The following is a 24,934-nucleotide window of genomic DNA, read 5'->3' as shown; positions in this document are numbered from 1 at the left end:
GTTGTTGATTAGCTATACTTTATTATTTATTTTGTGATCATATAGTGTTTTCTGAACCTGATGAAGGGGAAACCCGAAAGTGCTTGTTCTGTCTTGGTTTTATCTTGTTGTATTTCATTAAATTACTTTATATGGCATGGGAGATGGCTAGAAAGGTGCTTGGTGTGACATCTGGAAAGAAGAAGGAGGACAAGGAGACCTGATGGTGGAATGAGGAAGTACAGGAGAGTATACAGAGAAAGAATACGGTGAAGAAGAATTGGGATTGTCAGAGCGATTAAGAAAGTAGACAGGAGTATAAGGAGATGAGGTGCATGGCAAAGAGAGAGGTGGCGAAGGCTAAGGATAAGGCGTATGAAGAGTTGTATGAAAGGTTGGACACTAAGAAGGGAGAAAAGGACCTGTACCGATTGGCTAGACAGAGGGACCGAGCTAGTACAGATGTGCAGCATGTAAAGGTGATAAAGGATAATGAGGGAAACGTACTCACAAGTGAGGAGAGTGTGTTGAGCAGATGGAAAGAGTACTTTGAGGGACTGATGAATGAAGAGAATGAGAGAGAGAGAAGGATGGATGATGTGGTGATAGTGAATCAGGAAGTGCAATGGATTAGCAAGCAGGAAGTAAGGACAGCAATGAAGAGGAAGAAGAATGGAAAGGCTGTTGGTCCAGATGACATACCTGTGGAAACATGGAGGTGTTTATGTGAAATGGCAGTGGAGTTTTTAACTAGATTGTTTAATGAAATCTTGGAAAGTGAGAAGATGCCTGAGAAATGGAGAAAAAGTGTTTTGGTACCAATTTTTAAGAATAAGGGTGATGTGCAGAGTTGTAGTAACTACAGAGGGATTAAACTGATCAGTCACAGCATGAAGTTATGGGAAAGAGTAGTGGAAGTTAGGCTAAGAAGAGAAGTGATGATTAGTGATCAGCAGTATGGTTTCATGCCAGGAAAGAGCACTACAGATGCAATATTTGATCTGAGAGTGATGATGGAGAAGTACAGAGAAGGTCAGAAGGAGTTGTATTGTGTCTTTGTGGACTTAGAGATAGCATATGACAGGGTGCGTAGAGAGGAGTTGTGGTATTGTATGAGGAAGTTGGGAGTGTCAGAGAAGTATGTAAGAGTGGTACAGGATATGTACAAGGGTAGTGTGACAGCAGTGAGATCTGCGGTGGGAGTGATGGATGTGTTTAAGGTGGAGGTGGGACTACATCAAGGATCAGCTCTGAGCCCTTTCTTATTTGCAGTTGTGAAGGACAGGTTGACAGATGAGATCAGACAGGAGTCCCTGTGGACTATGATGTTTGCAGATGGCATTGTGATCTGTAGTGAGAGTAGGGAACAGGTGGAGGAGACCCTGGAGAGGTGGAGATATGCCCCAGAGAGAAGAAGAATGAAGGTCAGCAGGACTAAGACAAAATATATGTGTGTGAATGAGAGGGAGGATAGAGGAATGGTGAGGATGCAGGGAGTAGAGGTGATGAAGGTGGATGAGTTTAAATACTTGGGATCAACAGTTCAGAGTAATGGTGAGTGTGGAAGAGAGGTGAAGAAGAGAGTACAGGCAGGATGGAGTGGGTGGACTAGAGTGTCGGGAGTGATTTGTGACAGACGAGTACCAGTAAGAGTGAAAGGGAAGGTCTACAAGAGAGTAGTGAGACCAGCTATGTCATATGGGTTGGAGACAGTAGCATTAACAAAAAGGCAGGAGTCAGAGCTGGATGTGGCAGAGTTAAAGATATTAAGATTTGCACTGGGTGTGACGAGGGTGGACAGGATTAGGAAAGATGTTAAGATTTGCACTGGATGTGACGAGGGTGGACAGGATTAGGAATAAGTATGTTAGAGGGTCAGCCCAGGTTGGAAGGTTTGGAGACAAAGCCAGAGAGGCAAGATTATGTTGGTTTTGACATGTGCTGATGAGGGATGCAGAGTATATTGGGAAAAAGATGCTAAGGATGAAGCTGCCAGGTAACAGGAAAAGAAGAAGGCCTAAGATAGGGTTTATGAGTGTGGTGACAGGGGACATGCAGCTGGTTGGTGTGACAGAGCAAGATGCAGAGGACAGGAAGAAATGGAAACAGATGATCCACTGTGGCGACCCCTAACAGGAGCAGCCGAAAGAAGAAGAAGAAGCTTTATATGGTCTTCAGAGTGGTGGTCCACATGTTTATTTTATTCATTGCTTTTGTGTTTTATCACTGTGGACCTTTAATCCTTGTTGGTCTCTTTTTCACCACTTGTCTACATTTTGCATTGGGGCCTAAAGGATCCATGACTGGAGCTGATTTGGATCATTTGGAATTGTAATATACTCCCATTACCCCTATGACTAAATCTTTAAAAGAAAGGGAAAAGAGACTGGCCTGTTTTGAATCGAACCCACTCATTTGCCTGAAGATTACTGAGACTACCATTGATGAAATACCATCATTGGATCTAGATAAGGGTTTGTTTGACACTTTAAGGAACTGGAGAATGCTCTGTAGCTAAAACTTCTACAGTGGTAACGAATGCATCTGGAAGCATGCTTGCATTTCCAGATATTACCGAGGGGCCTCCATGTTCTCTGCATGCTGACTTATGGAAATCTGTTCCCTGATTTGCTGGCTAAATGGCAGAGAATGAACATAGATACTAGCTTCAGGTACATGAATTTATTGTTAAAATACTTTGAACCCCAAGAAAAATAGCTTATTGCTGATATTGATAACAAACAAAGTGAGATTGAAAGGAGATTTCCAAGTGCTCACTATTTCAGTAAACTTGATGTGCTTTTTCATACGTTGGCCTCCTATGATGATAAGTTGCAAAGAATCAAGAGTAGGAAGCTGAACCATGACTATGTGGATTTTAAAAACAGCAGCATTTTTATTTGGGCATGACACAGTCCTGCTACTACTACAGATGACACTACCTGCATAAATGCCACTACAGAATAAAAGCATCAAACTTCACAAGCTAAGAATAAGAAAAATATTGAGGCTATGGCTGAAATACATGATATTCATGTCAGTACCAATTCTAAAGTTGATGGATTGACTCGATTGGTCAATGAACGTGTGCTTGTATCTGATAGGACTGAAGTATTAAATCAAGGTGCAGATAAAATGAATGGCTTCATTGCTACTGATGACTTACTGGCTCAGACCCTGACAGCCAATGAGGTTGGACCTGAGGGTCAACAGACCAATAGTATGTCAGTTGTAGCAAAGAGGAAAGATGTGGCTACTGCAAAGGTTGTGAAGCAGTGAGTTGATTATACTTCTAACAGAAACACCATCAATCATTACCTGCTAAGAGCCAGACCCAAGAAGCCTTCATGTGATATGTTTTTTTTTACAAACTACCTGCTCCAATGAAACCAAAGACTCTGAACAAATGCAATCTGTCTACAAGCCGAGAGCGAAAATGACGGAAGACTTCGCTCTAGTGAATAGCTCAGAAGAGAACTGTTTAGTACATAACATCTCTACTTATACATTGTCTGATATTCAGTTAAAAGTCCTAAATAAGGGCCTAAGTTGTATTCCATCTCTACCAGCAACATTGTATGAAACTGTTATAGACAAAGCTGTTTGGGTGGAATCTAATTTTGAAGCAGATTTTTGGCAATAGAATGAAATGAAACATGGAGATGGTTTAGTAAGCCTAGTACTTTTATTCCTGCCTCACATCCAGTTGTTGAAACTTTTTTAAGGGCCTGTGAGGCATATCTTGTTAAAGTTATGAAGGAGCATAAACATCCTGTTTTTTACAATTTAACTTTTGAAGAAAGGCATGCTCTTAGCAAAGTTGAAATAAACAGTAGTATTGTTATTATGCCTGTTGACAAGGGGGGAGCTGTTACTATAATGAATGCTGATATTTATGTTAGCAAAATAAGAGAGATTCTTTCAGAGTCTTCTAACTATGAGCTGATTGACAAAAAAGAATGTAATGCTATTGTTTCTTGCATAAAACTGGATTTGATTAGACTCTTATTGTGCTATAAGATTGAAAAAGATTTATATGAATAGTTTCATGTTGAGTTTCCATGTATTCCAATAATTAAAGGTCTCCCCAAAATACATAAGAGTGTGGTGGCTCCACCTCTTAGCCCAATGTCTCGGGTAGAGGCTGGGTCACAGAGCCTTTATCAATATGGGTAGAAGCAGAACTTAAACCTCTGTTTTGTAAGGCACCTGCAGTTCTTAAAGACTCAGCACATTTTTTGCAGAGGCTAGGCAAAATTAGAAATTTTATAAAAGCCAGTCATCTTTTGTGACACTAGATATCAGTAGTCTTTTTACAGTTATATCTAACAATTATGGCTTGAGCTATTAAGTTTTATTTGGATAACCATAGTGATTATACTATTGCTGCAAGTGATTTAACCTGCTTTTTTATGCGTTTGGTTTTGGAGAATAATGTTTTTTTATTTGGAGATGAGCTTTATTTGCAGCGCAAGAGTGTCAACATGGTCAAGCCTTGCTCTAATACTTAAGCCAATTTTTCTTTGGCCTATTGGGAAGAGAAACACATTTTTTAGTGATGCCAATGCTTGGAAGCATTCACTCCTATTTTATGCCAGGTTTGTAGATGATTTGTTTCTGATTTGGGCAGGCACAAGAGAAGAGTTAGATATGTTTGTGGCTTACATTAAGAACACAACTGATTTTTTAAAGTTTACTATGAATGTTTCCTCTAGCATGATTGATTTTTTTAGATATCAAATTAACCAAGGACAATGAGGGTGGGATTGGGACATCCATTCATAGGAAATCCTGCTGGAAAAAATCATTATTTGTCACCCCATAGTATGCACCCTAAGCATGTTTTTAAAAATATATTCAAAGGGCAGGCTCTTAGGGCCTCGAGATTATGTACAAATTATATGGATTTCCAGTGTGAACTAGGACAACTGCAGTCTAGACTGGAATTTTTAGGATATAAGCCACATGAAATAGATAACTCTTTTTAAGGAGGTGGTCAGTCTAAAGGACACAAGAGGGAAACCCTTCTTATTCAGGGATCCTGGGCAGTTCTATCATCTGAGTGAATATAATTCAGGTCCTTTACGGATCCCCCTGAAGTATAGTAGTGACATTGGTACCATATCTAATGTGATCAATGACAACTGGAAAATCCTACTGACTGATGATAATTTAAAAATATATATATATTGCGAACAAACCATCTTTTGTGTTTAAAAATAATTTAAACTTAAAGTGGAGGTTGTGCAAAATAACCCCTACAGCTCATAGCACCGCCTCTTTAAGAGTTGGAACATTTTCTTGCAGATGCTGTAAGGCTTGTTCATTTATCAGTAAGGGAAATAAATTCACTCACCCTGTCATGAATAGGTTATATTTTCCCTGCCTATATGCTGATTGCACCACCAGCAATGTAGTTTATATAGCTCAGTGTGAACATCGCTGTTCATTTTATGTGGGCAAGACAAATAGATCCTTGAAAGATCAAATATTACAACATGCAAGAGACATTAGATTAGGTGCTAAGCACAATTCTTTAGCACAGCATATTGCTAAGCATAGTACACACATTTTCCTTCATGATCTTACAGATTATAACTGCTACAATAGGAGGTAGAGATATAGTGAATAAGACTGAGACAATGGAATCTAACTGGATAGCTGAGTTCTTGGCAGATAAACCACCTGGTCTTAATTGTGTGCTTCCCATGAAACCTATTCTTAAGGGGAGGAGACCTAGTTGTTTATTGGCTATGTTTTATTATTTATTTTGTGATCATATAGTGTTTTGTGAACCTAATGAAGGGGAAACCTGAAAGCACTTGCTCTGTCTTGGTTTTATCCAGTTTTATTTCATTAAATTGCGTTATAGGGTCTTCGGAGTGGTAGTTCACGTGTTTATTTTATTAATTACATTAAACATTACATTAAATTTGTATTTTTTTTAGTGAAGAGAAAGTTAAAAAATAGATTTATTAATTTCAGTTTTATTATTAAAAAGTAAATAAAATGTTGTAGCATTCTTAAAATTTGTAATTGATGTCAGCTGATCTAATGAGTGTCAGGTGACTTGATGCATAAATTTGTGTTTAGAATAAGTGCATGTTATTCTGAATAAGTCCTGTATGGTCGAGCAAAGCACTAAATTAAACCGATAAAGTGCCATGATCTTGGTGTTATTCTTTTTTTTTTAAGTTATTGAATATTATCACCAAATGCTTAGTACAGTTGTGCTGCTCTTGTTCAAGACTGAATTTGTGGTGTTGGATGGGGGTGGTACAGTAATGTTGTTGTGTGCTTTTGTTTTGAGTATGGAGATAATAGATTGGATGTGTTGCTATGGTTTCATTTGGTTGTGAAGTAACTGGTGTGGGTCGGTTTGTTTTATCCAGGGGTCAGTATTTTATTTATTGTAGACCAAAACAGCATGAGGTTTGGATGGGCTTAGTTTTGTCTTTTACAGTATTAATTTTTTTTAAATAACTTCTGATATGGTGTTTTACTTCATTTTTTAATTGTCTTAATTGTTGTAGGTTATTTAGAGTTTTACTTTGCCTCCATTTGCTCCAGATTTTATCACTTGCTTTCATGATTTGTTTTCTTTTCTTAGTTAACCATGGAGCAGGATTTGCTTTCATTCTTCATTTTAGTCGGGGCATGTTTACTGAGTATTGTCAGGAAGGTTTTTGTTAAGTTCTACTAAATTCTAAAATGGCTTTGTCAGGGGGTAGGGGTTTTAGGTGATTCTAGTTATAGAGCTGTAGTTCATTCATAAAGTTGTCAGTTTGAAATTTAGTTAGGTTCTGAACTGTGTTGAAATTGTGGTTAAAAGTTATTTGGGTCTGATTTTGAATTAGATAGGTTGAGAGATGGTCACTTAGGATGCTTGGTAGAGTGCCAAAGAAGGAATAGTTAGTTGGATGGGAAGTCAGAACCTAGTCTAAGATGGATTCTCCTGTGGTATTTTTGCCATATCTAGTGGGTGAGGTGAAGAGTTGGTTGAGACACTCAGCACTGACATCTTCTAGCATTATTGATTCTCTGGGTATGTTGTTGGATTTTCAGCAGATAATGCTCCCTGTGGTGGAGATGCTGTTGCCTGGTGATACATGGGTGCCTACTATATAGATCTTTTTATGTGTGTTGAGTTGAGAGAGGCTTTATAAAATCACAGCATGTTAGTATGGTATGGAAATAATTCAAGTGTGTTTATGTATAGGATTGCAACACTGCCTGTTTTTGTACTGTTTATCTAATCTAAGTATATTAAAGCTAGGATTTGTCTTTTATGTCTTGTTTAAGCCAGGTCTCAGACAGGATAAGTATATCAGGGCAGTAGGAGACTATCCAGGAATGGACTTCTAAGATTTATTATAAAAGGCTTCTTACATTAGCATGACAATTTTTTGACCTATATGATTTTTTTGTGGGTTGCTAGTTTGTGTTGGCACTGGGTTTGGGTTGATGCCCCCACATTATAGCAAAGTGGAAGTGGAGTGTTGTTCAGAATATAACCTATGTTTTTTTTTTTTTACTTGAGTTTGTATTTGGATTGGTGGTTTACAGGGGGGTGGTTATCAATGAGGATATGGGGTTTGACAAAGTTTGTAATGGTAATATTGTACATTGATGATGTTATATTGAAGAAGGGGGAAGTTATGTTTTGGAAGAGGTGTGTTGTTTTTGCCCTTAAGTCACCTAAAAAGCTAAAAGAAGAAGCTTTGCAGCACAAAAGACATGGAGAGAGAAAACACTAGACACCAGGGATGCTGTTTATATCATGCCCTAAAATAAAAAAAAGATTCAAATCTTATCCTCTCAGTACATACAAACAGCTCTTCAGCATAGCATTAATCCTCTGTACTGCAACTAGAGAATGGATGAGGGTGAAATAGTACACACGTCATATCTAGTCCTTATAAAGGCATACAACATCATCCCACACTCAGGTATCATAGATAAACTCTTCCAGCTATATGTCAGTTTCTGTGTAACTTGTTAGATAGCAAATTTCCTCACAAACATAACCCAGGAAGTTAGGGTGGATGGCTATACCTTCTTCCAAAGCAATGTCACTAGCAAGTTCAGTCCTTGGGCCACTCCTCTTTGGCGTTTACTTCTCAGATGTCAAAGTTCTACAAACTGCATAAATAAAGATCTTATTAAAATGCAAAGATAGTTGCACAGAGATACAAAAAAGTGCAAATACCTGCAAGACACATTGGATTACTATACAGGTAGATGTATCAGCAAAAATGTGGCCAATAGTAATAACGTTATTATAGTCTTAACAACAGAAATACATAAACACACACACATGCAAGCATTTACACATACACATATAAACACACACACCTGCATGCTCCCCTTGTAACAACATTGCTGTGTTTGTCTGGTAGAGTTCATCCACCATATATGTGCTGCAGCCATGAACCAAATGTTACAAAGCTTCCACTGTAACTATTCACGACACTGTACATATCACAAATTTCTCAACAATATATGTCTATCCATACTAATAAAATCTAACAATTTCTCAACAATATATGTCTATCCATAATAAAGCAACAAATCTGGGAAAAAAGGCAATTTTGTGTAGCACTCTTTGACATAAGTACTAGGGTATTACTACCACACTGGCCAGTACTCTCCATAGAATAACAGTAATAAGTCAAAACAGCTTTAAAAACTGTAAAATACTTCAGACTGCCATTTTTAGGGGGGAGGGGCAATGCAAGTTGTATTTCAGCTTTTAAGATTGTTAAAGTATCAGGGATACATTTCAAATTTCAAATGTGGCTGCTTCCTGTGAGGCAGCACTGAGTGCATTATAGTGCCAATAACTATAAACATTTTGAATTCTTACAGCCACTCCCCCATTGTATAGTACAGCTGAGTAGGTAAAGTTCAATTTACTTCAATGCATCACTGCTTTCAAAGCTATGATACAGTTAGATCTCCTAAACGTTTTCTCATTCTCTCTCTCTTTCTGAATCCAGTGCAAGTAAAACTCCACGCACTGCAAAGAAGTATGATGAAAACTGAATGTCAAGGTTCACCTCTTGAGTTTCACCTCACTCTGCTATCAATCTCAACTTCTTGACATCTATTTCCAAAATATAAAACAACTTTATTATGATAAGAGTTCCATGCTTTGTCACCTGTGTTACACAACACTTGAAGAATTACAGTAGGAAGTGCACACTATGTACTCCTGCCCTGCAGTGTGCCTTGTCTGTTTGTTAAATATCTTATGGGTGCACACTGTGCTCCATAAACAGTATACAAATATCTTATGTGGTGGTGCACACTGTGCCCCATAAACAGTACACAACTGTCTTATGTAGTGGACACTGTGTTCCATTAGCAGTACATAACTGTCTTATGTGGTGCACACTCTTCTCCATTACCAATACACAGCCATCATATGTGGTGCACACTGTGCTCAATTAACAGTACACAACTGTCTTATGTGGTGCACACTATGCTCCATTAACAATACACAGCCATCTTATGTGGTGCACACTGTGCTCCATTAACAGGACACAACTGCCCCATAAACAAAACACAACAGTCTTATGTGGTGCATACTCTGCTCCATAAACAGTACACAACTGTCTTATTCAATGCACACTGCACTCCATTAAAAGTACACAACTGTCTTATGTCGTGCATACTGTGCTACATAAACAGTAGACAACTGTTATGTGTGCTGCACATTGTGCTCCATACACAGTACACAACTGCCTTATGTGGTGCACACTGTGCTCTATAAACAGTACACAACTGTCTTATGTCGCACACACTGTGCTCCAGTAACAGTAAATAACTGCCTTATGTTCTGCACACTGTGCTGCCTAAACAGTACATGACTGTCTTATGAGGTTCACATTGTGATCCATTAAGAGTACACAACTGTCGTATGTGGTGCACACTGTGCTCCATTAGCAGCACACAACTGTCTTATGTGGTGGACACTGTGGGTCATTAACAGCACATAACTGTCTTATGTGGTGCACACTGCGCTCCATTAACAATACACAGTCGTTTTGTGTGGTGCATACTGTGCTCAAATAACAGTACACAACTGCTCCATAAACAGTACACAGCTGTCCTATGTGGTACATACTGTGCTACATTAAAAGTACTTAACTGTCTTATGTGGTGTACACTGTGCTCCATTAACAATACACAGCCATCTTATGTGTTTCACACTGTGCTCAATTAACAGTACACAACTGTCTTATTCAGTGCACACTGTGCTCCATTAAAAGTACACAACTGTCTTATGTGGAGCATACCGTGCTACATAAACAGTATACAGCTGTTATGTGTGCTGCACACTGTGCTCCATAAACAGTACACAACTGTTTTATGTGATGCACACTGTTCTCCATTAACAGTACACAAATGTCTTATGTGATGCACACTGTGTTGTGCACACTGTGCTGCATTAACAGTACATAACTGTCTTATGTGGACTGTGCTCAATTAATAATACACAGCCGCCTTATGTGGTCCACACTGCACTCCATTAACAGTACATAACTGTTTTATTTGGTGCACACTGTGTTCCATTAACAATACACAGCCATCTTATGTGGTGCACACTGTGCTTAATTAACAGTACACAACTGATCCATAAACAGTACACAGCTGCCCTATATGGTACAGACTGTGCCCCATTAACAGTACACAACTACCCCATAAACAGTACACAACTGTCTTATCTGGTGCACACTCTGGTCCATAAGCAGTGCACAACTGTCTCATTCAGTGCACACTGTGCTCAATTAAAGGTACACAACTGTCTTATGTGGTGCATACTATGCTACATAAACAGTATACAGTTATGTGTGCTGCACACTGTGCTCTATAAACAGTACACAACTGTTTTATGTGATGCATACTGTTCTCTATTAACAGTACACAAATATCTTATGTGATGCGCACTGTGCCCCATAAACAGTACACAACTGCCTTATGTGGTACACACTGTGCTCCATTAACAGTACACAATAGTCTAATGTGGTTCACACTGTGCTCCATTAACAGTACACAACTATCTTATGTGGTGCACACTGTGCTCCATAAAAAGTACACAACTGTCTTATGTGGTGCAAACTGTGCTCCATTAACAGTACACAACTGTCTTATGTGGTGCACACTGTGCTGCATTAACAGCACATAACTGTCTTATGTGGACTGTGCTCCATTAACAATACACATCCATCTTATGTTGTGCACACTGTGCTCCACTGCCAGTACACAACTGCCTGATGTGGTGCACACTGTGCTGTATTAACAGTACAGAACTGTCTTATGTGGTGCACACTGTGCTGCATTAACAGTACATAACTGTCTTGTGTGGTGCACACTGTGTTCCATTAACAATACACAGCCATCTTATGTGGTGCACACTGTGCTCAAGTAACAGTACACAACTGCTCCATAAATAGTACACAGCTGTCCTATGTGGCACACACTGTGCTACATTAACAGTACTCAACTGTCTTATGTGGTACACACCTTGCAACATAACAGTATACAACTGGTATGTGTGCTGTACACCGTGTTCCATAAACAGCACTCAACTGTTTTATTTGGTGCACACTGTGCTCCATTAACAGTACACAACTGTCTTATGTGATGCACACTGTGCTCCAGTAACAGTACACAACTCTCTTATGTGGTGTACACTGTGCTCCATAAACAGTACACAACTGTCTTATGTGGTGCACACTGTGCAGCATTAACAGTACATAACCCTTTTATGCGGTGCACATTGTGCTCCATAAAGGGTACACAACTGCCTTATGTGTTGCACACTTTGCTCCATTAACAGTGCACAACTGTCTTATGTGGTGCACACTGTGCTCCATTAACAGTACACAACTGCCTTATGTGGTGCACACTGTGCTCCATAAACAGTACACAACTGTCTTATGTGACACACACTCTGCTCCAGTAACAGTACATAACTGCCTTATGTTCTGCACACTGTACTACCTAAATAGTACACGACTGTCTTATGTGGTGCACATTGTGCTCCATTAAGAGTACACAACTGTCGTATGTGGTGCACATTGTGCTGCATTAACAGTACATAACTGTTTTATGTGGACTTTGCCCCATTAGCAATACACAGCCATCTTATATGGTGCACACTGTGCTCCATTAACACTACAGAACTCTCTTATGTGGCACACACTGTGCTCCAGTAACAGTACATAACTGCCTTATGTTCTGCATACTGTGCTGCCTAAACAGTACACAAATGTCATATGTGGTGCACATTGTGCTTCATTAAGAGAACACAACTGTCTTATGTGGTGCACACTGTGCTCCATTAACAGTACACAATGATCGTATGTAGTGCACACTGTGCTCCATTAATAGTACACAACTGCTCCATGAACAGTACAGAGATATCTTATGTGGTGCACACTGTGCTAAATTGACCAAACACAGCTGTCTTATCTAGTGCACACCGTGATCCAGTAACAGTACACAACTGCTCCATAAGCAATACACAACTGATTTATGTTGTGCACACTGTGCTCCATAAACAGTACACAACTGTCTTATGTGATGCACACTGTGCTCCATTAACAGTACACAACTCCCTTATGTGGTGCACACTGTGCTCCATAAACAGTACACAACTGTCTTATGTGGTGTACACTGTGCTGAATTAACAGTACATAACTGTCTTATTTGGTGCACACTGTGTTCCATTAACAGTATGCAACTGTATTATGTGGTGCACGCTGTGCTGCATTAACAGTACATAACTGTCTTATGTGGTGCACACTATGTGCCATAAACAGTACACAACTATCTTATGTGGTGCACACTGTGCTCCATTAACAGTACACAAATATCTTATGAGATGCACACTGTGCTCCATAAAAGGTACACAACTATCTTATATGGTGCACACTGTGCTCCATTAACAGCACACAACTGTCTTATATGGTGCACACTGTGCTGCATTAACAGTACATAACTGTCTTATGTGGACTGTGCTCCATTAAAAATACACATCTATCTTATGTAGTGCACACTGTGCTCCACTGACAGTACACAACTGTCTGATGTGGTGCACACTGTGCTGCATTAACAGTACAGAACTGTCTTATGTGGTGCACACTGTGCTGCATTAACCGTACATAACTGTCTTATGTGGTGCACACTGTGTTCCATTAACAATACACAGCCATCTTATGTGGTGCACACGGTACTCAAGTAACAGTACACAACTGCTCCATAAATAGTACACAGCTGTCCTATGTGGCACACACTGTGCTACATTAACAGTACTCAACTGTCTTATGTGGTTCACACCTTGCAACATAAACAGTATACAACTGGTATGTGTGCTGTACACTGTGCTCCATAAACAGCACTCAACTGTTTTATTTGGTGCACACTGTGCTCCATTAACACTACACAACTGTCTTATGTGATGCACACTGTGCTCCATTAACAGTACACAACTGTCTTATGTGGTGCACACTGTGCTACATAAACAGTACACAACTGTCTTATGTGGTGCACGCTGTGCAGCATTAACAGTACATAACCCTTTTATGTGGTGCTCACTGTGCTCCATAAAGAGTACACAACTGCCTTATGTGTTGCACACTTTGCTCTATTAACAGTACACAACTGCCTTATTTGGTGCACACTGTGCTCAATAAACAGTACACAACTGTCTTATGTGGTGCACATTGTACTCCATTAACAGTACACAACTATCTTATGTGCTGCACATGGTCCATTAACAGTACACCACTTTCTTATGTGGTGCACACTGTGCTGCGGTAACAGTACATAACTGTTTTATGTGGACTGTGCCCCATTAACAATACACAGCCATCTTATATGGTGCACACTATGCTCCATTAACACCACAAAACTCTCTTATGTGGCACACACTGTGCTCCAGTAACAGTACATAACTGCCTTATGTTCTGCATACTGTGCTGCCTAAACAGTACACAAATGTCTTATGTGGTCTACATTGTGCTCCATTAAGAGAACACAACTGTCTTATGTGGTGCACACTGTGCTCCATTAACAGTACACAATGATCTTATGTGGTGCACAGTGTGCTCCATTAACAGTACACAACTGCTCCATGAACAGTACAGAGCTATCTTATGTGGTGCACGCTGTGCTAAATTAACCAAACACAGCTTTCTTATCTTGTGCACACTGTGATCCAGTAACAGCGCACAACTGCTCCATAAGCAGAACACAACTGCTTTATGTTGTGCACACTGTGCTCCATAAACAGTATACAATTGTCTTATGTGATGCACACTGTGCTCCACTAACAGTACACAACTCAATATGTGGTGCACACTGTGCTACATAAACAGTACACAACTATCTTATGTGGTGTACGCTGTGCTGCATTAACAGTACATAACTGTCTTATTTGGTGCACACTGTGTTCCATTAACATTATACCGCCATCTTATGTCATGCACACTGTGCACCACTGACAGTACACAACTGTCTGATGTGGTGCACACTGTGCTGCATTAACAATATACAACTATCTTATGTGCAGCACATAGTCCATTAACAGTACACAACTGTCTTATGTGGTGCACATTGTGCTGCATTAACAGTACATAACTGTTTTATGTGGACTGTGCCCCGTTAACAATACACAGCCATCTTATATGGTGCACACTGTGCTCCATTAACACTACAGAACTCTCTTATGTGGCACACATTGTGCTCCAGTAACAGTACATAACTGCCTTATGTTCTGCATACTGTGCTGCCTAAACAGTACACAAATGTCTTATGTGGTGTACATTGTGCTCCATTAAGAGAACACAACTGTCTTATGTGGTGCACACTGTGCTCCATTAAAAGTAAACAATGATCTTATGTGGTGCACACTGTGCTCCATTAACAGTACACAACTGCTCCATGAACAGTACAGAGCTATCTTATGTGGTGCACACTGTGCTAAATTAACCACACACACTGTGCTACATTAACAGTACTCAACTGTCTTATGTGGTTCACACCTTGCAACATAAACAGTATACAACTGGTATGTGTGCTGTACACTGTGCTCCATAAACAGCACTCAACTGTTTTATTTGGTGCACACTGTGCTCCATTAACACTACACAACTGTCTTATGTGATGCACACTGTGCTCCATTAACAGTACACAACTGTCTTATGTGGTGCACACTGTGCTACATAAACAGTACACAACTGTCTTATGTGGTGCACGCTGTGCAGCATTAACAGTACATAACCCTTTTATGTGGTGCTCACTGTGTTCCATAAAGAGTACACAACTGCCTTATGTGTTGCACACTTTGCTCAATAAACAGTATACAACTGTCTTATGTGGTGCACACTGTGCTCCATTAACAGTACACAACTGCCTTATTTGGTGCACACTGTGCTCAATAAACAGTACACAACTGTCTTATGTGGCACACACTGTGCTCCAGTAACAGTACATAACTGCCTTATGTTCTGCACACTGTGCTACCTAAATAGTACATGACTGTCTTATGTGGTGCACATTGTGCTCCATTAACAGTACACAACTATCTTATGTGCTGCACATGGTCCATTAACAGTACACCACTTTCTTATGTGGTGCACACTGTGCTGCAGTAACAGTACATAACTGTTTTATGTGGACTGTGCCCCGTTAACAATACACAGCCATCTTATATGGTGCACACTATGCTCCATTAACACTACAGAACTCTCTTATGTGGCACACACTGTGCTCCAGTAACAGTACATAACTGCCTTATGTTCTGCATACTGTGCTGCCTAAACAGTACACAAATGTCTTATGTGGTCTACATTGTGCTCCATTAAGAGAACACAACTGTCTTATGTGGTGCACACTCTGCTCCATTAACAGTACACAATGATCTTATGTGGTGCACAGTGTGCTCCATTAACATTACACAACTGCTCCATGAACAGTACAGAGCTATCTTATGTGGTGCACACTGTGCTAAATTAACCAAACACAGCTGTCTTATCTTGTGCACACTGTGATCCAGTAACAGCACACAACTGCTCCATAAGCAGTACACAACTGCTTTATGTTGTGCACACTGTGCTCCATAAACAGTACACAACTGTCTTATGTGATGCACACTGTGCTCCACTAACAGTACACAACTCCCTTATGTGGTGCACACTGTGCTACATAAACAGTACACAACTCTCTTATGTGGTGCACACTGTGCAGCATTAACAGTACATAACTCTCTTATGTGGTGCACACTGTGCTACATAAACAGTACACAACTCTCTTATGTGGTGCACACTGTGCAGCATTAACAGTACAAAACTCTCTTATTTGGTGCACACTGTGTTCCATTAACATTACACAGCCATCTTATGTCATGCACACTGTGCTCCACTGACAGCACACAACTGTCTGATGTGGTGCACATGGTCCATTAACAGTACACAACTGTCTTATGTGGTGCACACTGTGCTCCATTAACAGTACACAACTGTCTTATGTGGTGCATACTGTTCTGCATTAACTGTACACAACTGTCTTATGTAGTGCACACTGTGCTGCATTAACAGTACATAACTGTCTTATGTGGTGCACACTGTGTGCCATAAACAGTACACAACTGAATTATGTGGTGCACACTGTGCTCCATTAACAGTACATAACTGTCTTATGTGGTCACACTGTGCTGCATTAACAATACACAGCCATCTTATGTGGTGCACACTGTACTCCATTAACTGTACACAACTGTCTTATGTTGTGCACAGTGTGCTGCATTAACAGTGTGCAACTGTCTTATGTGGTGCACACTTTGTTCTATTAACAATACACGGCCATCTTATGTGGTGCACACTGTGCTCAATTAACAGTACACAACTGCTCCGTAAACAGTACACAGCTGTCCTATGTAGCACACACTGTGCTACATTATCAGTACACAACTGTCTTATGTGGTACACACCTTGCTACATAAACATTATACAACTGGAATGTGTGCTGTATACTGTGCTCCATAAACAGTGAACAACTGTTTTATTTGGTGCACACTGTGCTCCATTAACAGTACACAACTTCCTTATGTGGTGCACGCTGTGCTACATAAACAGTACACAACTGTCTTATGTGGTGCACACCGTGCAGCATTAACCATACATAACTCTCTTATGTGGTGCACACTGTGCTCCATAAACAGTACACAACTACCTTATGTGTTGCAGACTTTGCTCCATAAACAGTACACAACTGTCTTGTGTGGTGCACACTGTGCTCCATTAACAGTATACAACTGCATTATGTGATGCACACTGTTCTCCATACACAGTACACAACTGTCTTATGTGGCACACACTGTGCTCCAGTAACAATATATAACTGCCTTATGTTCTGCACACTGTGCTGTCTAAACAGTACATGACTGTCTTATGTGGTGCAAATTTTGCTCCATTAAGAGTACACAATGGTCTTGTGTGGTGTACACTGTGCTCCATAAACAGTACATGACTGTGTTATGTGATGTGCACTGTGCTCCATTAAGAGTACACAACTGCTTTATATGGTGTACACTGTGCTACATTAACAATACACAACTATGTGTGCTGCACAATGTGATCCTTAAACAGTACACAACTGTCTTATGTGGTATACCCTGTGCTCTGTAAACATTACACAACTGTTATGTGTGATACCCTCTTTGGTCCTCTAACAGTACACAACCATCTTATGTGGTGCACACTCTCCTCCGTAAACAGTATACAGCTGTTGTGTGTGCTGCACACTGTGCTCCATAAACAGTATACAACTGTTTTATGTTCTGCACATTGTCCTCCATAAAATGTATCTGTGCAGTACAAAGAGTGTTCCTGGCCTCAAATCATTCAGCTGCATAGTTTTGGAAGTGTGATTCTGTGTTTGTAGTGTACCTATTTCCAGTGCACTCAAACTCACCTACACTGCACACTACTTTATAGATTTGGTCCTCTGTCTCCAGAGGTACTCACAGAAGGTAATAATTCAGAGTACTCTCATTCTAACTTGAGAGAGAGAGAGAGAGAGAGAGAGATCAGTGCAATAAATTTAACAATACATAGTGTCATGCTAAGGGGAAGCAGTGCACTGTGGATATATATTTTGGCTAGAAAATGAAATCATGCTCACTTTATAGCCTCTGCCATTACATTTTGGGATTAAAACACATTGGAAAACAATAACCATTTAGAGTGACATAAGGGTGTTCATACTGAATAGAAACTCATCAATTACATATGTGCTATATCTTGCACATTTTGATGTGAGATGTTCTTTAAATATGAAAAACCCATTTCAAAATCATTAAGACCAAATTCCTGGTCAACCTATTCAAAAAAGTATTGAAGCAATGGACAAGGGCAAAACAGTCCACACCTCATATCTTGTCCTTGTAAAGGCATTCAACACCATCTCACACTCAGGTATCATAGACAAACTCTCCCAGCTAAATGTCAGTTTCTGTGTAACTTGTTTGACAGCAAATTGTCTCACAAATAGAGCCCATGAAATTAGGGTGGGTGGCTATACCTTCTCTTAAAGTCCTCTCACTAACAGGTTCAGTCATTGGACTACTCCTCTTTGGCATTTACACCTCAGAGGTCAAAGCTAAAGTTAAGGGTTTGCAGCTGACCAAGCATGCAGATGTTTGCAAACCTGGTGTCATCATAAACTCCCACAGGACACCAAGATCCTCCCAAAGGGCCTGTCCCAAACAAATAGCTAGTGTCACAATCATGGACTAAAACTAAACGCCAAGAAGTATATAACTGTATCCTTCAGCAAGCATGACTCCCATTGTAACTATCACATTAACAATGCACCCTTGAAAACTGATCCCATAATTAGGGTTCTGGAAACCTATGTTGACAATGAGCTATTCTTTGATTATCATGCATCCACTCTTATAAGGAAGTCATTTTTCATTAAGCTGCTTATATCTAAAGGTATTGCTTCCAGATCCAGGGATGTAAACGTTCCACTTTAATTGCTCTTGTTAGGCTGATCATTGAGTCTATGGTGAAAATATGTGTGTAAGTGTATTGATATAGATACAGATACAGACAGAGACACAGAAATAGATATATAGATATAGATATAGATATAGTTATAACAAACCTGTGCAGAACTTGTGTGAAATCTAATCACCATGATTTTTAATATTCACTTAAAGATTCACTTAACATTGTGGCATGCTGGACAAGTTAAATTGTAGTGCTTATTCTCTTAGGAATTATGGGTCTGTAAGTTACTCATCATTGGAAAAGAATATGAGAAATGTGTTAATGAAGAAATTATCACATGCCTTAGAATGATATCATTAATAAACTTCTGCAAGTGAATGTCCTGCAGTGGACTGGTGAATCATCCAAAATTGTTTCCTACTTTATTCCATTTGCATGCTGGGATAGATGCAGCTGCCCTGCAGATGGACACAGGATTATAATCGTCAATTGCTATATGGTAGGTATGTAATGCCTACAATGAAGTAAGTTACAGATTTCTGTTAAATGTGTTGAATATTCTGACAAAAGAAGAATAAAGAGTAACACATTAAGAAATGTAAAAGTCATAGTTATGTTGGAAGAAGCAGTCTTAGGTCCAAAGGAGTTTTTTTCAGGTTAACAAAATATCAACACAGAGATAACACCACCACCACCAGCCTCATCACACAGATAAAAGTAATGGCATGGTAAAGTAATGACAATGACATCAGTCTTTATTGCACAATTGTAAGCTGATTTCATGGTGATCTGAAAACATCATGTAGCCTAACCTACAGTGCTGTCTCTTAGATGCCCACCAGAGTAAAACCCTGCTGTGCATATGTTTAATAATGCATACATTTTACTAAAAATAATTCAGTCTTGTGTTGCTCAATTCCACTTATTACAAAACAGGTTCACCCTGGACAATTTTCTGACATGATCTGACTACAGTACAACTATAGTGAAAGCAAATCCGGCATTACAAAATAGACATGCTGAATCTAGCTTGGAGTTAATATTCTCCAACTGCAAACAACTGATTTATATTTTATAAAACATATAATGCATTAAAAATATTTGCAGAGCAAAATTTTACTAAGGATTGGGAAATGACAGCGAGAGAGAGAGAGACAGAGAGGAATAAAGGTAGATGCAGATGAACCTTGTATACACCTTTAAGAAAAAAATAATTGTTCAGTTGAAGAAATTTATTGAAACGTATGAAACAGTCATTCATTTTATATCCTCAGTTATAGCTAAAATTTAAAATTAATTTATTCTTTGCTTGTGCTTGTGATGAGTAGCTGATTTAAGAAATCCAACTCTCAATTAAAGCAACAGCTCTGCCTTCTGATGTGAGCATAGACCAGTATAATGTACTTCCCATTCCCTCTGGGGCAAGCTTCTTAAAAAGTAATTATTTTAATGCTCATGTCTTTTCACAATGACTTTATGCAACAGATTTCATCTCAAGATAAGTCATCCAAGTGAAATCCCCTGAAGTCATTGTTTATGTAACTTTTTTTCAGTTACAGCCTTGCTGAACGTTTGACAGTACCACTGACAGCTGAGAACTGCTCAGATGGCTTAATACATACAACAGTAGCTGTCAAAAAATGTCAGTGTAAGGGATCTAGCTCTAATAGAAACAGAAGTTTAAATTATACACTGGCAACTTTAAAACATAAATTAGACCACGGTGACTTTAAAACATAAATTAGACACTTTTAACTTCAAAACACAATTTATGGCCCAAAATGATCAGGTCCACATAGACATATTTCTTTCTACTTTGGCACACCCTGATGATAGGCTTGAACACTTTAAATAACAGCTGGAATATACTTCCTGTGGATATTTATAATGTTCATAACTCAGTGAGATATGATTTTCTTTTGAATGTGTTCTGCAAAATAAGTATAAGGAGTAATACCTTAAGATATATATGATCATGGGTAAGCTAAATGAAGAAGAATTGTGGAATTGAAAAGTCTAACTCTTAATGAAAATAATTACTTGGCCTCTGGTGAGGGCACAAAACAGGAGACCCAGTCAGGCTGCAACAAGAAGCATATGGTCATCCAGAATAATCCCTAGTCTATATGTTAAGCTTTATAAATGTTGCAATCTTTTATTTAAAAAAAATGAAAATTAAATTAAATACCCCACTAAGCTGTTATCTCACCTACTGTTAATTTTAAAGACTTCTTCAGGCCCATTAAATACATTAAGCCATTGAAGACAGCTACTTTGAAAGGACTTTATTTAACTACACATATAAACAGAACTGCTTGTGGGTTGGCAGATCTGAATGTAGTGTAGTGGTTTAACGTACAAAAGGCTTACTGACACACAGCAAAAATAGGGAAGGTTCATCAATGGTCATGTGACTGGAATAAAGAACTTGTTAGCAAAATAGTCATCCATATGAGTGAGAAAATTTACACACTTAAAAAAAATAAGAGACAGAGACAAAATGTAGACTGTGTAGATTGTTACATGGAACATTTTCACATTACAGACTTGGGGACTGATTGAATAAAAAGACTAGAAATGTTTTACTGTGTATCAGTATAACATTGCCATTTCCCCCAGTACCATGGGGATAGGCCTTCATTTAGAGAACCAGGATGACTCAGCTCAACTGCAATGTACACAGCTGGGGAATAAACACATTCCTCATAAAGGTAGGCCCATCCAAGAGAACAGCATCCACAATGTGAATATATCATGTGAGGTACATACAAAATGTCTAGAGATCCCTAAAGAATGCACCATAAACATAACCCGGGATTTCAATGGGGTCTTGGCATGTACTCAGCCCCAATGACACCCACGCCTTCATTTTATTATCATGTGTATGGAGGTAATCCACCATCATGTCTCTAGATTTCACAATGCCCTTGATGGTGTCACATTTTATCTTCCATTTTGCACAATGAGTAGTAGAGGGTTTCCCCTCAGGCTGAGCTTCCATAACCCATTCATGAATTCCTGTTGATTGCAGATGATTGAGATTAGCTCTAGTAACCTCACTATTGTCCTGCATTGTAGTGCTCCCAACTGACAATGCCATGCCTTGACTATGTTTTGGGTTATGTGCAGGTTGAGGGTGGGTGACATTTTATATGGGCCATACCTCTTGTGGGAACACGGATGGCAGATATAATTTCTTCAGGGCGCGCACCTGTACTTTTTATGCCTTCCCAGTATACAGAAGTATAGAAACTACTCAAACAGGGGGACCACTAATGGAGGCAACTTAACATAAGGCTGTTGAACCATGGGAAAATGCTATAGCCATAAGCTGTTTGAGCTCCAGCTGATATTTGAGCTTGAAAATATATTGCAGTCTCAGGCCAAACTGCTATAACCTCTGTTGCAAAAATCTGACAGAGATGGAATACCCATCCCTGTGTTCTGGAACTACTGAAATGTGTCCTCTCTAAATTCATTTCTGTCCTCACAAAGTCCATGAGGATGTAGTCCAGCTGGAGTGCAGCATGCATCCATCTGTCCCCTCACCTAGAAATATTACCGCTATGCACATTGTATTATATGATATCTGAGTTTTTCTGGCCATTGACACATTTATGAGTGCAAAATACCAGCTCTTCTCCATATCACCTAGGAATCAGTATATGGTGTAAAGCTGCTGACATATACAAGGCCTCATTGGAAAGTGATACCCATTGTCCAAACAGTAATGGGTTCAAGATCTCTTCAGCTGGCAAAAGGCATCAGCAGTAGCATTCTGTTGAGGTCATCATCCTTGGGGATGTGGTACATTATGAAACATATTCAGCTATTAAAATACAAGGCAGGAAAAGAGGGCTTCTCATGATATTGTTTCTTCTGTGCCCTATCATCTGCTGGATTGACCTCTTGGATAGAAGATATTGCAGGAATTCTGTGCTCACTTGGTAGTACAGTGGATGCCTCATTCATCCAGGACAGGCACTCCACTGCTTTTGCATCTGCAATGTTCAGGGCATGACAGTGTGCCATTGTCTTTAACAGCTTATTTTCAGCAGGTGTTGGCATGTTGATGCCTTGTACCTGACAATACATAACTCTGATGAGGCATTGACAGTTTTCTCAGTATGGAACTAATACTCCTCTATCACCAGTTTGCATTCTTCTTATTATGTTCTGATGGGTTTATATAGTCTGCTAATGATCCTGTCATCATAGGGGCATGCAGGCTATTCCATTGTCTACAAAAAGCTGTCCTCTGACATTTCTGTACTTGGCTCTGTAAGCCATCTCCACTGAAATGCCTGCTGCACCTACTAGAGGTGTGCTCTGCACCTTGAGCAAACAGATGCGTTTGATAGTTACTGCTGTTATCTGGATATGTATCTTCTGCCTTTCTAGGTGCTCTGTTTCAGTACTAGCAGTACTCCAGCTACTGTACATTTCCTAGGCTGTCTTCCAGATATGATGACATGCTGAGCCATGCTTTAGGCTCTAGATTGTCTTCCAAATATCGCTAACACAGAGGAACCCCAGAAAACATCAGCAGTTAGAGGGCTACACATAAGTATGCAAAGATTGTAGGCACATACAAATATACATAAATGTGTGTGTGTGTGTGTGTGTGTGTGTGTGTGTGTGTGTGTGTGTGTGTGTGTGTGTGTGTGTGTGTGTGTGTGTGCATATATACATATATATAAATAAATATTTGAATATACATCTTACAGCTACTAATCATAAACACATTTACCTGCCCACCCCCACACGTCAAACGTTCCTCAGCCAATCAGAAATACATCCTATAGTAAAACACTAGGTTAGTTTAATTAAGTTAAAAAAAGATCATACCATGTACTAAAAATAAACACTGACTCCCCCAAAACAAATACTCCACCCAAATCTATCCCTCTAGATGATATGTCTGTCATCAAGTTAAACATTACCTACAATAACTGAAAATAAAATAAAAATAAAACCACAAAGAGCAAGGAAAACGAGCATTCCTAATGATATGATTATGAAAAAATAGTGACAATCATGCACTAACTTTATAAAAACAGTACACACCACTGCCTACTGTTTTGCCACCAGCCTAAAATAAAATTAAAACTGGCAAAATGCCTCAGTTAAAAAAAAATGAACTTACCTCAATGTAGAAAAATCATCTATAGTACAGCTCATTCATAAAAGCATCCAAAAATTGTATGTCAGAATTGAACAGCCAGCTTATGCAATCACTGCTGCACATTGTAAAAAAGGTCAAACACTATTTAAAACCAGTATAATCCTTCTGGTAGATGAAATATCTTGCATGCTGAGATAAAAAACCCAATATAATAATGATGAAATACAGAGAGTAAGCAAATTGTTGACCATGGTACTTGAGTATAATATATTCCTATGTTAAGGGAAGTATTTCAGACAACAGTGGGGTGTTGCCAAGGGCACACCCTTTGCCAACTCTTACGCCAACCTTGTGTTGGTGTATTGGGAAGATTGTACTATATTTGAGACTACACATGTATGGTCTAACAATGTGTGCTTCTATGTACGTTTTGTAGATGACATTTTTTTCTTGTGGAATGGTACTGAACAAGATTTAAAAGCCTTTATTGCATACTTGGAAGACAGCTCTACATTTTTTAGATTTTCAGCGAATTACTCCTCATTTACGATAGATTTTTTAGATGTCAGGTTACACAAGGAAGAAGGGGGTAGGGTAACCACATCATTGTATAGAAAAGATTGTTGGCGTAATAGCCTTTTAAGCTTTGACAGTATGCATCCACGGCATACCTTTGATAACATAGTTAAAGGGCAGGTATGTAGGATTTCAAGGATATGCAGTGATGACAACAGATTCCAAGAGGAAGTGGACTGCTTTCAAACTAATTTGATACAGAGAGGGTATACATACAAGAAGGTAGTAC

The sequence above is a fragment of the Protopterus annectens genome, chromosome 2.part0 (genome assembly GCF_019279795.1).
Source record: "Protopterus annectens isolate FY-2018-M chromosome 2.part0, PAN1.0, whole genome shotgun sequence".
Taxonomy (NCBI): domain Eukaryota; kingdom Metazoa; phylum Chordata; order Ceratodontiformes; family Protopteridae; genus Protopterus; species Protopterus annectens.
The sequence above is the reverse complement of the archived record's forward strand: the minus strand, read 5'-3'. Positions refer to the sequence as shown.